This window comes from Anomaloglossus baeobatrachus, unplaced genomic scaffold, assembly GCF_048569485.1.
Source record: "Anomaloglossus baeobatrachus isolate aAnoBae1 unplaced genomic scaffold, aAnoBae1.hap1 Scaffold_2973, whole genome shotgun sequence".
Lineage (NCBI taxonomy): Eukaryota > Metazoa > Chordata > Amphibia > Anura > Aromobatidae > Anomaloglossus > Anomaloglossus baeobatrachus.
The window spans coordinates 15106-27769 of NW_027442410.1; the positions used below are offsets into that span (position 1 = coordinate 15106).

Sequence of the window (12664 nt, forward strand, 5' to 3'; positions counted from 1 at the left end):
GATGAGTTTGCTATTTGGATGAATAAAGCAAGTAAAAAGTGTGTTAGATAAAAATTCATTTCAATTCGCTAATCGGGCTAATATGAATCAGGTGAATCGAGTTCTGCTTTTGGAAACTGGGTTAAGAAGGGGTGCACCGTTCCTGGAGGTACTGCAATACCAGGTCAATGCGTGGAGTGGACAGAGCAAGCTCTTTTTCCATCTCCCTGTTCTAAAAATCCATTTAATATATGGTCCCCAGATAGGGGACGTATCAGATATTAAACTGATAAGAACAGATTTTTGATTTAATGAAGCTTTCCAAAGCACCACAAAAAATGCATGACCGAAGTCACACCAAAAACAGTGCAAAGGCTAGGATTCGTGTGGACCCCACCGTGAGGAGAGGGTCCCCAAAAATCAACCCCGTCCCTCCGAGCCAGAAGGCCACAGCAAGGGTCAGGGATCTTCGGTGCTCCCCCAAGCCGAAGCCTGGTTGAGCCTTGTCGTTGCTCCCAGCGTCCACCCAGGCATCTTACCCAAGTGGAGTAGAGAGCTACTAGTTGTTGGTTTCGCAGCCGAAACTGCCCGGACCGTCAACCGGTGTTGGTTTCTCAGCCCAAGGCTAACCGGACCTCCAACCGGGTGTTGGTTTCTCAGCCGAAGCTGACCCAGACCTCCAACCGGGTGTTGGTTTCTCAGCCGAAGCTGACCCGGACCTCCAACCGGGTGTTAGTTTCTCAGCCCAAAGCTGACCAGACCTCCGACCGGGATTATAAAAATTTCCCTTCCTAGCCAGAAGGCCGGGATAGGGTAATATGCTCAAAAAGTATGAAAAGGCAAGGTACGGTGTGCTACAGAGCCCAAGGCTTGCCGGGGTCCCAAGCCAGCAAGCTCAGACTCACTCCAGGGTCGTCAGTCCTGGGGCACGTTGTACCATAGCCCCCCACCCTTACTCAGTCTAATAGCCTCGATCCTGGTAGGGCCATGTTTTCCACTAGATGAATATACTATCCACCCAGAGTACTAGCAAGCGCAACCTTCCAGTGTGCATTGTATCATTGTACTAAGGTGGCCTGGAGCTTAAACCACCTCTTCGAACAACACTACACTTGATCTTAGCCAAAAGGCCGAGAAGCGATAACCAGAATTGGTTTGGGCCTCGAGTGGCACCCTGGCCTATGCCGGACACATCTTAGGGAGAGAGAGCGAGAGGGAGACAAACCCACGCCTACACAAGACATTTTGTCACCCAAGCCAACCCTTGAAAAGGCTGCTTTGCAGAGCAAAAACAAGAAGAATGGTGCGTTTTGCAGCCGCCGCCCACTGCAATGAATCTGAATAACTCCTCCTTTAGGGCGCAAGCAACTCCCCTCCCCCTTGCAGTCTTTCCAATTCACGATACAAAAAGACGGACAGGACAGGTTGCCTGACTTTCCGTCACTGCCACCCTTTGCCATCCTTACCCGTAGAAAGCCCTTTCATCATCCCCAAACCCTAATCTTTTCCCTTTCCTTCCCAGCCCCCAAACCCTGCCCTCTGTACCTTTCTCACCACCCGCTTCCCTTCTCCTGTCATCCCCCTACCACCCGGGAAAAAAAGAGATTGCCCCCTCCTTCCACTAGCCCACCCTCCCACCCAAAGAACAACTTCTTCTGCGCAGCTTGTTTTCTAGGCAGCAGCGCTATTGTGATGTCATCGTGGGGCATTGTGACAAGCCGCCAGTGTTCCGTCTCTTCATGTTGTGCACTGTTCAAACCGAAAATACATCAACAGGCAGGCTACAGAAAAGCTTACTAACAAAGGTTAGAGAGGGGCTTTCTCAGAGGGCTTTTTACAGTTTGTCTATTCCCAATTAGCCGGTTTAGTATACTTAATGAAAGTACTAATTCTTTCATAGGCCGCCCATTCTTAGTATTTGACGTTCAGGTAACAACAGGTAACTTTATTTGGAGTGGAAGCAGAGAGATAACACCAGATGCCAATTGTAGATCCTCTCACACCTGTGGTCACTGCAGCATCTGACTCCACTTTGTCCAAAAAGGATCTATTCCATTCAATTACACATGATCTAGATTAGACTGACAACAAGATACTGCACGGGACATAGCAGAGTTGGTGAAGTTGAGTGGTGATGAGTTTGCTATTTGGATGAATAAAGCAAGTAAAAAGTGTGTTAGATAAAAATTCATTTCAATTCGCTAATCGGGCTAATATGAATCAGGTGAATCGAGTTCTGCTTTTGGAAACTGGGTTAAGAAGGGGTGCACCGTTCCTGGAGGTACTGCAATACCAGGTCAATGCGTGGAGTGGACAGAGCAAGCTCTTTTTCCATCTCCCTGTTCTAAAAATCCATTTAATATATGGTCCCCAGATAGGGGACGTATCAGATATTAAACTGATAAGAACAGATACTACACTTGATCTTAGCCGAAAGGCCGAGAAGCGATAACCAGAATTGGTTTGGGCCTCGAGTGGCACCCTGGCCTATGCCGGACACATCTTAGGGAGAGAGAGCGAGAGGGAGACAAACCCACGCCTACACAAGACATTTTGTCACCCAAGCCAACCCTTGAAAAGGCTGCTTTGCAGAGCAAAAACAAGAAGAATGGTGCGTTTTGCAGCCGCCGCCCACTGCAATGAATCTGAATAACTCCTCCTTTAGGGCGCAAGCAACTCCCCTCCCCCTTGCAGTCTTTCCAATTCACGATACAAAAAGACGGACAGGACAGGTTGCCTGACTTTCCGTCACTGCCACCCTTTGCCATCCTTACCCGTAGAAAGCCCTTTCATCATCCCCAAACCCTAATCTTTTCCCTTTCCTTCCCAGCCCCCAAACCCTGCCCTCTGTACCTTTCTCACCACCCGCTTCCCTTCTCCTGTCATCCCCCTACCACCCGGGAAAAAAAGAGATTGCCCCCTCCTTCCACTAGCCCACCCTCCCACCCAAAGAACAACTTCTTCTGCGCAGCTTGTTTTCTAGGCAGCAGCGCTATTGTGATGTCATCGGGGGGCATTGTGACAAGCCGCCAGTGTTCCGTCTCTTCATGTTGTGCACTGTTCAAACCGAAAATACATCAACAGGCAGGCTACAGAAAAGCTTACTAACAAAGGTTAGAGAGGGGCTTTCTCAGAGGGCTTTTTACAGTTTGTCTATTCCCAATTAGCCGGTTTAGTATACTTAATGAAAGTACTAATTCTTTCATAGGCCGCCCATTCTTAGTATTTGACGTTCAGGTAACAACAGGTAACTTTATTTGGAGTGGAAGCAGAGAGATAACACCAGATGCCAATTGTAGATCCTCTCACACCTGTGGTCACTGCAGCATCTGACTCCACTTTGTCCAAAAGGGATCTATTCCATTCAATTACACATGATCTAGATTAGACTGACAACAAGATACTGCACGGGACATAGCAGAGTTGGTGAAGTTGAGTGGTGATGAGTTTGCTATTTGGATGAATAAAGCAAGTAAAAAGTGTGTTAGATAAAAATTCATTTCAATTCGCTAATCGGGCTAATATGAATCAGGTGAATCGAGTTCTGCTTTTGGAAACTGGGTTAAGAAGGGGTGCACCGTTCCTGGAGGTACTGCAATACCAGGTCAATGCGTGGAGTGGACAGAGCAAGCTCTTTTTCCATCTCCCTGTTCTAAAAATCCATTTAATATATGGTCCCCAGATAGGGGACGTATCAGATATTAAACTGATAAGAACAGATACTACACTTGATCTTAGCCAAAAGGCCGAGAAGCGATAACCAGAATTGGTTTGGGCCTCGAGTGGCACCCTGGCCTATGCCGGACACATCTTAGGGAGAGAGAGCGAGAGGGAGACAAACCCACGCCTACACAAGACATTTTGTCACCCAAGCCAACCCTTGAAAAGGCTGCTTTGCAGAGCAAAAACAAGAAGAATGGTGCGTTTTGCAGCCGCCGCCCACTGCAATGAATCTGAATAACTCCTCCTTTAGGGCGCAAGCAACTCCCCTCCCCCTTGCAGTCTTTCCAATTCACGATACAAAAAGACTGACAGGACAGGTTGCCTGACTTTCCGTCACTGCCACCCTTTGCCATCCTTACCCGTAGAAAGCCCTTTCATCTTCCCCAAACCCTAATCTTTTCCCTTTCCTTCCCAGCCCCCAAACCCTGCCCTCTGTACCTTTCTCACCACCCGCTTCCCTTCTCCTGTCATCCCCCTACCACCCGGGAAAAAAAGAGATTGCCCCCTCCTTCCACTAGCCCACCCTCCCACCCAAAGAACAACTTCTTCTGCGCAGCTTGTTTTCTAGGCAGCAGCGCTATTGTGATGTCATCGGGGGGCATTGTGACAAGCCGCCAGTGTTCCGTCTCTTCATGTTGTGCACTGTTCAAACCGAAAATACATCAACAGGCAGGCTACAGAAAAGCTTACTAACAAAGGTTAGAGAGGGGCTTTCTCAGAGGGCTTTTTACAGTTTGTCTATTCCCAATTAGCCGGTTTAGTATACTTAATGAAAGTACTAATTCTTTCATAGGCCACCCATTCTTAGTATTTGACGTTCAGGTAACAACAGGTAACTTTATTTGGAGTGGAAGCAGAGAGATAACACCAGATGCCAATTGTAGATCCTCTCACACCTGTGGTCACTGCAGCATCTGACTCCACTTTGTCCAAAAGGGATCTATTCCATTCAATTACACATGATCTAGATTAGACTGACAACAAGATACTGCACGGGACATAGCAGAGTTGGTGAAGTTGAGTGGTGATGAGTTTGCTATTTGGATGAATAAAGCAAGTAAAAAGTGTGTTAGATAAAAATTCATTTCAATTCGCTAATCGGGCTAATATGAATCAGGTGAATCGAGTTCTGCTTTTGGAAACTGGGTTAAGAAGGGGTGCACCGTTCCTGGAGGTACTGCAATACCAGGTCAATGCGTGGAGTGGACAGAGCAAGCTCTTTTTCCATCTCCCTGTTCTAAAAATCCATTTAATATATGGTCCCCAGATAGGGGACGTATCAGATATTAAACTGATAAGAACAGATACTACACTTGATCTTAGCCAAAAGGCCGAGAAGCGATAACCAGAATTGGTTTGGGCCTCGAGTGGCACCCTGGCCTATGCCGGACACATCTTAGGGAGAGAGAGCGAGAGGGAGACAAACCCACGCCTACACAAGACATTTTGTCACCCAAGCCAACCCTTGAAAAGGCTGCTTTGCAGAGCAAAAACAAGAAGAATGGTGCGTTTTGCAGCCGCCGCCCACTGCAATGAATCTGAATAACTCCTCCTTTAGGGCGCAAGCAACTCCCCTCCCCCTTGCAGTCTTTCCAATTCACGATACAAAAAGACGGACAGGACAGGTTGCCTGACTTTCCGTCACTGCCACCCTTTGCCATCCTTACCCGTAGAAAGCCCTTTCATCATCCCCAAACCCTAATCTTTTCCCTTTCCTTCCCAGCCCCCAAACCCTGCCCTCTGTACCTTTCTCACCACCCGCTTCCCTTCTCCTGTCATCCCCCTACCACCCGGGAAAAAAAGAGATTGCCCCCTCCTTCCACTAGCCCACCCTCCCACCCAAAGAACAACTTCTTCTGCGCAGCTTGTTTTCTAGGCAGCAGCGCTATTGTGATGTCATCGGGGGGCATTGTGACAAGCCGCCAGTGTTCCATCTCTTCATGTTGTGCACTGTTCAAACCGAAAATACATCAACAGGCAGGCTACAGAAAAGCTTACTAACAAAGGTTAGAGAGGGGCTTTCTCAGAGGGCTTTTTACAGTTTGTCTATTCCCAATTAGCCGGTTTAGTATACTTAATGAAAGTACTAATTCTTTCATAGGCCGCCCATTCTTAGTATTTGACGTTCAGGTAACAACAGGTAACTTTATTTGGAGTGGAAGCAGAGAGATAACACCAGATGCCAATTGTAGATCCTCTCACACCTGTGGTCACTGCAGCATCTGACTCCACTTTGTCCAAAAGGGATCTATTCCATTCAATTACACATGATCTAGATTAGACTGACAACAAGATACTGCACGGGACATAGCAGAGTTGGTGAAGTTGAGTGGTGATGAGTTTGCTATTTGGATGAATAAAGCAAGTAAAAAGTGTGTTAGATAAAAATTCATTTCAATTCGCTAATCGGGCTAATATGAATCAGGTGAATCGAGTTCTGCTTTTGGAAACTGGGTTAAGAAGGGGTGCACCGTTCCTGGAGGTACTGCAATACCAGGTCAATGCGTGGAGTGGACAGAGCAAGCTCTTTTTCCATCTCCCTGTTCTAAAAATCCATTTAATATATGGTCCCCAGATAGGGGACGTATCAGATATTAAACTGATAAGAACAGATACTACACTTGATCTTAGCCAAAAGGCCGAGAAGCAATAACCAGAATTGGTTTGGGCCTCGAGTGGCACCCTGGCCTATGCCGGACACATCTTAGGGAGAGAGAGCGAGAGGGAGACAAACCCACGCCTACACAAGACATTTTGTCACCCAAGCCAACCCTTGAAAAGGCTGCTTTGCAGAGCAAAAACAAGAAGAATGGTGCGTTTTGCAGCCGCCGCCCACTGCAATGAATCTGAATAACTCCTCCTTTAGGGCGCAAGCAACTCCCCTCCCCCTTGCAGTCTTTCCAATTCACGATACAAAAAGACGGACAGGACAGGTTGCCTGACTTTCCGTCACTGCCACCCTTTGCCATCCTTACCCGTAGAAAGCCCTTTCATCATCCCCAAACCCTAATCTTTTCCCTTTCCTTCCCAGCCCCCAAACCCTGCCCTCTGTACCTTTCTCACCACCCGCTTCCCTTCTCCTGTCATCCCCCTACCACCCGGGAAAAAAAGAGATTGCCCCCTCCTTCCACTAGCCCACCCTCCCACCCAAAGAACAACTTCTTCTGCGCAGCTTGTTTTCTAGGCAGCAGCGCTATTGTGATGTCATCGGGGGGCATTGTGACAAGCCGCCAGTGTTCCGTCTCTTCATGTTGTGCACTGTTCAAACCGAAAATACATCAACAGGCAGGCTACAGAAAAGCTTACTAACAAAGGTTAGAGAGGGGCTTTCTCAGAGGGCTTTTTACAGTTTGTCTATTCCCAATTAGCCGGTTTAGTATACTTAATGAAAGTACTAATTCTTTCATAGGCCGCCCATTCTTAGTATTTGACGTTCAGGTAACAACAGGTAACTTTATTTGGAGTGGAAGCAGAGAGATAACACCAGATGCCAATTGTAGATCCTCTCACACCTGTGGTCACTGCAGCATCTGACTCCACTTTGTCCAAAAGGGATCTATTCCATTCAATTACACATGATCTAGATTAGACTGACAACAAGATACTGCACGGGACATAGCAGAGTTGGTGAAGTTGAGTGGTGATGAGTTTGCTATTTGGATGAATAAAGCAAGTAAAAAGTGTGTTAGATAAAAATTCATTTCAATTCGCTAATCGGGCTAATATGAATCAGGTGAATCGAGTTCTGCTTTTGGAAACTGGGTTAAGAAGGGGTGCACCGTTCCTGGAGGTACTGCAATACCAGGTCAATGCGTGGAGTGGACAGAGCAAGCTCTTTTTCCATCTCCCTGTTCTAAAAATCCATTTAATATATGGTCCCCAGATAGGGGACGTATCAGATATTAAACTGATAAGAACAGATACTACACTTGATCTTAGCCAAAAGGCCGAGAAGCGATAACCAGAATTGGTTTGGGCCTCGAGTGGCACCCTGGCCTATGCCGGACACATCTTAGGGAGAGAGAGCGAGAGGGAGACAAACCCACGCCTACACAAGACATTTTGTCACCCAAGCCAACCCTTGAAAAGGCTGCTTTGCAGAGCAAAAACAAGAAGAATGGTGCGTTTTGCAGCCGCCGCCCACTGCAATGAATCTGAATAACTCCTCCTTTAGGGCGCAAGCAACTCCCCTCCCCCTTGCAGTCTTTCCAATTCACGATACAAAAAGACGGACAGGACAGGTTGCCTGACTTTCCGTCACTGCCACCCTTTGCCATCCTTACCCGTAGAAAGCCCTTTCATCATCCCCAAACCCTAATCTTTTCCCTTTCCTTCCCAGCCCCCAAACCCTGCCCTCTGTACCTTTCTCACCACCCGCTTCCCTTCTCCTGTCATCCCCCTACCACCCGGGAAAAAAAGAGATTGCCCCCTCCTTCCACTAGCCCACCCTCCCACCCAAAGAACAACTTCTTCTGCGCAGCTTGTTTTCTAGGCAGCAGCGCTATTGTGATGTCATCGGGGGGCATTGTGACAAGCCGCCAGTGTTCCGTCTCTTCATGTTGTGCACTGTTCAAACCGAAAATACATCAACAGGCAGGCTACAGAAAAGCTTACTAACAAAGGTTAGAGAGGGGCTTTCTCAGAGGGCTTTTTACAGTTTGTCTATTCCCAATTAGCCGGTTTAGTATACTTAATGAAAGTACTAATTCTTTCATAGGCCGCCCATTCTTAGTATTTGACGTTCAGGTAACAACAGGTAACTTTATTTGGAGTGGAAGCAGAGAGATAACACCAGATGCCAATTGTAGATCCTCTCACACCTGTGGTCACTGCAGCATCTGACTCCACTTTGTCCAAAAGGGATCTATTCCATTCAATTACACATGATCTAGATTAGACTGACAACAAGATACTGCACGGGACATAGCAGAGTTGGTGAAGTTGAGTGGTGATGAGTTTGCTATTTGGATGAATAAAGCAAGTAAAAAGTGTGTTAGATAAAAATTCATTTCAATTCGCTAATCGGGCTAATATGAATCAGGTGAATCGAGTTCTGCTTTTGGAAACTGGGTTAAGAAGGGGTGCACCGTTCCTGGAGGTACTGCAATACCAGGTCAATGCGTGGAGTGGACAGAGCAAGCTCTTTTTCCATCTCCCTGTTCTAAAAATCCATTTAATATATGGTCCCCAGATAGGGGACGTATCAGATATTAAACTGATAAGAACAGATGAGATTACATCCGCAAATTTCAGAAAACGGTCATCGGCCACCACACAAAAGCGCAGTGCCGCAGGTGATCGCCTCCCGAGCCCAGGAACCACCAGCCATAAGGGGACGTAAGCACCAAAAGGCGCAACAATCCCCGAGGCCGGCGGTTGTGCAAGCCCGGGCCCCTCCCAGCCAAGACCAAGGCAAACCCAATGAAGGGACTACACTTGATCTTAGCCAAAAGGCCGAGAAGCGATAACCAGAATTGGTTTGGGCCTCGAGTGGCACCCTGGCCTATGCCGGACACATCTTAGGGAGAGAGAGCGAGAGGGAGACAAACCCACGCCTACACAAGACATTTTGTCACCCAAGCCAACCCTTGAAAAGGCTGCTTTGCAGAGCAAAAACAAGAAGAATGGTGCGTTTTGCAGCCGCCGCCCACTGCAATGAATCTGAATAACTCCTCCTTTAGGGCGCAAGCAACTCCCCTCCCCCTTGCAGTCTTTCCAATTCACGATACAAAAAGACGGACAGGACAGGTTGCCTGACTTTCCGTCACTGCCACCCTTTGCCATCCTTACCCGTAGAAAGCCCTTTCATCATCCCCAAACCCTAATCTTTTCCCTTTCCTTCCCAGCCCCCAAACCCTGCCCTCTGTACCTTTCTCACCACCCGCTTCCCTTCTCCTGTCATCCCCCTACCACCCGGGAAAAAAAGAGATTGCCCCCTCCTTCCACTAGCCCACCCTCCCACCCAAAGAACAACTTCTTCTGCGCAGCTTGTTTTCTAGGCAGCAGCGCTATTGTGATGTCATCGGGGGGCATTGTGACAAGCCGCCAGTGTTCCATCTCTTCATGTTGTGCACTGTTCAAACCGAAAATACATCAACAGGCAGGCTACAGAAAAGCTTACTAACAAAGGTTAGAGAGGGGCTTTCTCAGAGGGCTTTTTACAGTTTGTCTATTCCCAATTAGCCGGTTTAGTATACTTAATGAAAGTACTAATTCTTTCATAGGCCGCCCATTCTTAGTATTTGACGTTCAGGTAACAACAGGTAACTTTATTTGGAGTGGAAGCAGAGAGATAACACCAGATGCCAATTGTAGATCCTCTCACACCTGTGGTCACTGCAGCATCTGACTCCACTTTGTCCAAAAGGGATCTATTCCATTCAATTACACATGATCTAGATTAGACTGACAACAAGATACTGCACGGGACATAGCAGAGTTGGTGAAGTTGAGTGGTGATGAGTTTGCTATTTGGATGAATAAAGCAAGTAAAAAGTGTGTTAGATAAAAATTCATTTCAATTCGCTAATCGGGCTAATATGAATCAGGTGAATCGAGTTCTGCTTTTGGAAACTGGGTTAAGAAGGGGTGCACCGTTCCTGGAGGTACTGCAATACCAGGTCAATGCGTGGAGTGGACAGAGCAAGCTCTTTTTCCATCTCCCTGTTCTAAAAATCCATTTAATATATGGTCCCCAGATAGGGGACGTATCAGATATTAAACTGATAAGAACAGATACTACACTTGATCTTAGCCAAAAGGCCGAGAAGCAATAACCAGAATTGGTTTGGGCCTCGAGTGGCACCCTGGCCTATGCCGGACACATCTTAGGGAGAGAGAGCGAGAGGGAGACAAACCCACGCCTACACAAGACATTTTGTCACCCAAGCCAACCCTTGAAAAGGCTGCTTTGCAGAGCAAAAACAAGAAGAATGGTGCGTTTTGCAGCCGCCGCCCACTGCAATGAATCTGAATAACTCCTCCTTTAGGGCGCAAGCAACTCCCCTCCCCCTTGCAGTCTTTCCAATTCACGATACAAAAAGACGGACAGGACAGGTTGCCTGACTTTCCGTCACTGCCACCCTTTGCCATCCTTACCCGTAGAAAGCCCTTTCATCATCCCCAAACCCTAATCTTTTCCCTTTCCTTCCCAGCCCCCAAACCCTGCCCTCTGTACCTTTCTCACCACCCGCTTCCCTTCTCCTGTCATCCCCCTACCACCCGGGAAAAAAAGAGATTGCCCCCTCCTTCCACTAGCCCACCCTCCCACCCAAAGAACAACTTCTTCTGCGCAGCTTGTTTTCTAGGCAGCAGCGCTATTGTGATGTCATCGGGGGGCATTGTGACAAGCCGCCAGTGTTCCGTCTCTTCATGTTGTGCACTGTTCAAACCGAAAATACATCAACAGGCAGGCTACAGAAAAGCTTACTAACAAAGGTTAGAGAGGGGCTTTCTCAGAGGGCTTTTTACAGTTTGTCTATTCCCAATTAGCCGGTTTAGTATACTTAATGAAAGTACTAATTCTTTCATAGGCCGCCCATTCTTAGTATTTGACGTTCAGGTAACAACAGGTAACTTTATTTGGAGTGGAAGCAGAGAGATAACACCAGATGCCAATTGTAGATCCTCTCACACCTGTGGTCACTGCAGCATCTGACTCCACTTTGTCCAAAAGGGATCTATTCCATTCAATTACACATGATCTAGATTAGACTGACAACAAGATACTGCACGGGACATAGCAGAGTTGGTGAAGTTGAGTGGTGATGAGTTTGCTATTTGGATGAATAAAGCAAGTAAAAAGTGTGTTAGATAAAAATTCATTTCAATTCGCTAATCGGGCTAATATGAATCAGGTGAATCGAGTTCTGCTTTTGGAAACTGGGTTAAGAAGGGGTGCACCGTTCCTGGAGGTACTGCAATACCAGGTCAATGCGTGGAGTGGACAGAGCAAGCTCTTTTTCCATCTCCCTGTTCTAAAAATCCATTTAATATATGGTCCCCAGATAGGGGACGTATCAGATATTAAACTGATAAGAACAGATACTACACTTGATCTTAGCCAAAAGGCCGAGAAGCGATAACCAGAATTGGTTTGGGCCTCGAGTGGCACCCTGGCCTATGCCGGACACATCTTAGGGAGAGAGAGCGAGAGGGAGACAAACCCACGCCTACACAAGACATTTTGTCACCCAAGCCAACCCTTGAAAAGGCTGCTTTGCAGAGCAAAAACAAGAAGAATGGTGCGTTTTGCAGCCGCCGCCCACTGCAATGAATCTGAATAACTCCTCCTTTAGGGCGCAAGCAACTCCCCTCCCCCTTGCAGTCTTTCCAATTCACGATACAAAAAGACGGACAGGACAGGTTGCCTGACTTTCCGTCACTGCCACCCTTTGCCATCCTTACCCGTAGAAAGCCCTTTCATCATCCCCAAACCCTAATCTTTTCCCTTTCCTTCCCAGCCCCCAAACCCTGCCCTCTGTACCTTTCTCACCACCCGCTTCCCTTCTCCTGTCATCCCCCTACCACCCGGGAAAAAAAGAGATTGCCCCCTCCTTCCACTAGCCCACCCTCCCACCCAAAGAACAACTTCTTCTGCGCAGCTTGTTTTCTAGGCAGCAGCGCTATTGTGATGTCATCGGGGGGCATTGTGACAAGCCGCCAGTGTTCCGTCTCTTCATGTTGTGCACTGTTCAAACCGAAAATACATCAACAGGCAGGCTACAGAAAAGCTTACTAACAAAGGTTAGAGAGGGGCTTTCTCAGAGGGCTTTTTACAGTTTGTCTATTCCCAATTAGCCGGTTTAGTATACTTAATGAAAGTACTAATTCTTTCATAGGCCGCCCATTCTTAGTATTTGACGTTCAGGTAACAACAGGTAACTTTATTTGGAGTGGAAGCAGAGAGATAACACCAGATGCCAATTGTAGATCCTCTCACACCTGTGGTCACTGCAGCATC

At 47.4% G+C, this 12664-nt stretch overlaps 9 non-coding genes across 9 annotated transcripts; all 9 read right to left on the minus strand.

Annotated features, from left to right (window-relative positions):
• Window positions 1–126: 126 nt before the first annotated feature.
• Window positions 127–319, minus strand: LOC142267872 (U2 spliceosomal RNA). Its single transcript, XR_012733686.1, has one exon. It is a non-coding gene; the product is annotated as a U2 spliceosomal RNA (small nuclear RNA).
• A 1919-nt stretch (window positions 320–2238) lies between these two features.
• Window positions 2239–2429, minus strand: LOC142267866 (U2 spliceosomal RNA). The gene has a single exon (XR_012733680.1). It is a non-coding gene; the product is annotated as a U2 spliceosomal RNA (small nuclear RNA).
• Window positions 2430–3546: 1117 nt separating this feature from the next.
• LOC142267894 (U2 spliceosomal RNA) lies at window positions 3547–3737 on the minus strand. The gene has a single exon (XR_012733703.1). It is a non-coding gene; the product is annotated as a U2 spliceosomal RNA (small nuclear RNA).
• A 1117-nt stretch (window positions 3738–4854) lies between these two features.
• Window positions 4855–5045, minus strand: LOC142267897 (U2 spliceosomal RNA). The gene has a single exon (XR_012733704.1). It is a non-coding gene; the product is annotated as a U2 spliceosomal RNA (small nuclear RNA).
• A 1117-nt stretch (window positions 5046–6162) lies between these two features.
• LOC142267859 (U2 spliceosomal RNA) lies at window positions 6163–6353 on the minus strand. The gene has a single exon (XR_012733674.1). It is a non-coding gene; the product is annotated as a U2 spliceosomal RNA (small nuclear RNA).
• A 1117-nt stretch (window positions 6354–7470) lies between these two features.
• On the minus strand, window positions 7471–7661 carry LOC142267898 (U2 spliceosomal RNA). The gene has a single exon (XR_012733705.1). It is a non-coding gene; the product is annotated as a U2 spliceosomal RNA (small nuclear RNA).
• Window positions 7662–8778: 1117 nt separating this feature from the next.
• Window positions 8779–8963, minus strand: LOC142267887 (U2 spliceosomal RNA). The gene has a single exon (XR_012733699.1). It is a non-coding gene; the product is annotated as a U2 spliceosomal RNA (small nuclear RNA).
• Window positions 8964–10285: 1322 nt separating this feature from the next.
• Window positions 10286–10476, minus strand: LOC142267860 (U2 spliceosomal RNA). The gene has a single exon (XR_012733675.1). It is a non-coding gene; the product is annotated as a U2 spliceosomal RNA (small nuclear RNA).
• Window positions 10477–11593: 1117 nt separating this feature from the next.
• Window positions 11594–11784, minus strand: LOC142267899 (U2 spliceosomal RNA). The gene has a single exon (XR_012733706.1). It is a non-coding gene; the product is annotated as a U2 spliceosomal RNA (small nuclear RNA).
• Between the last annotated feature and the right edge of the window lie 880 nt (window positions 11785–12664).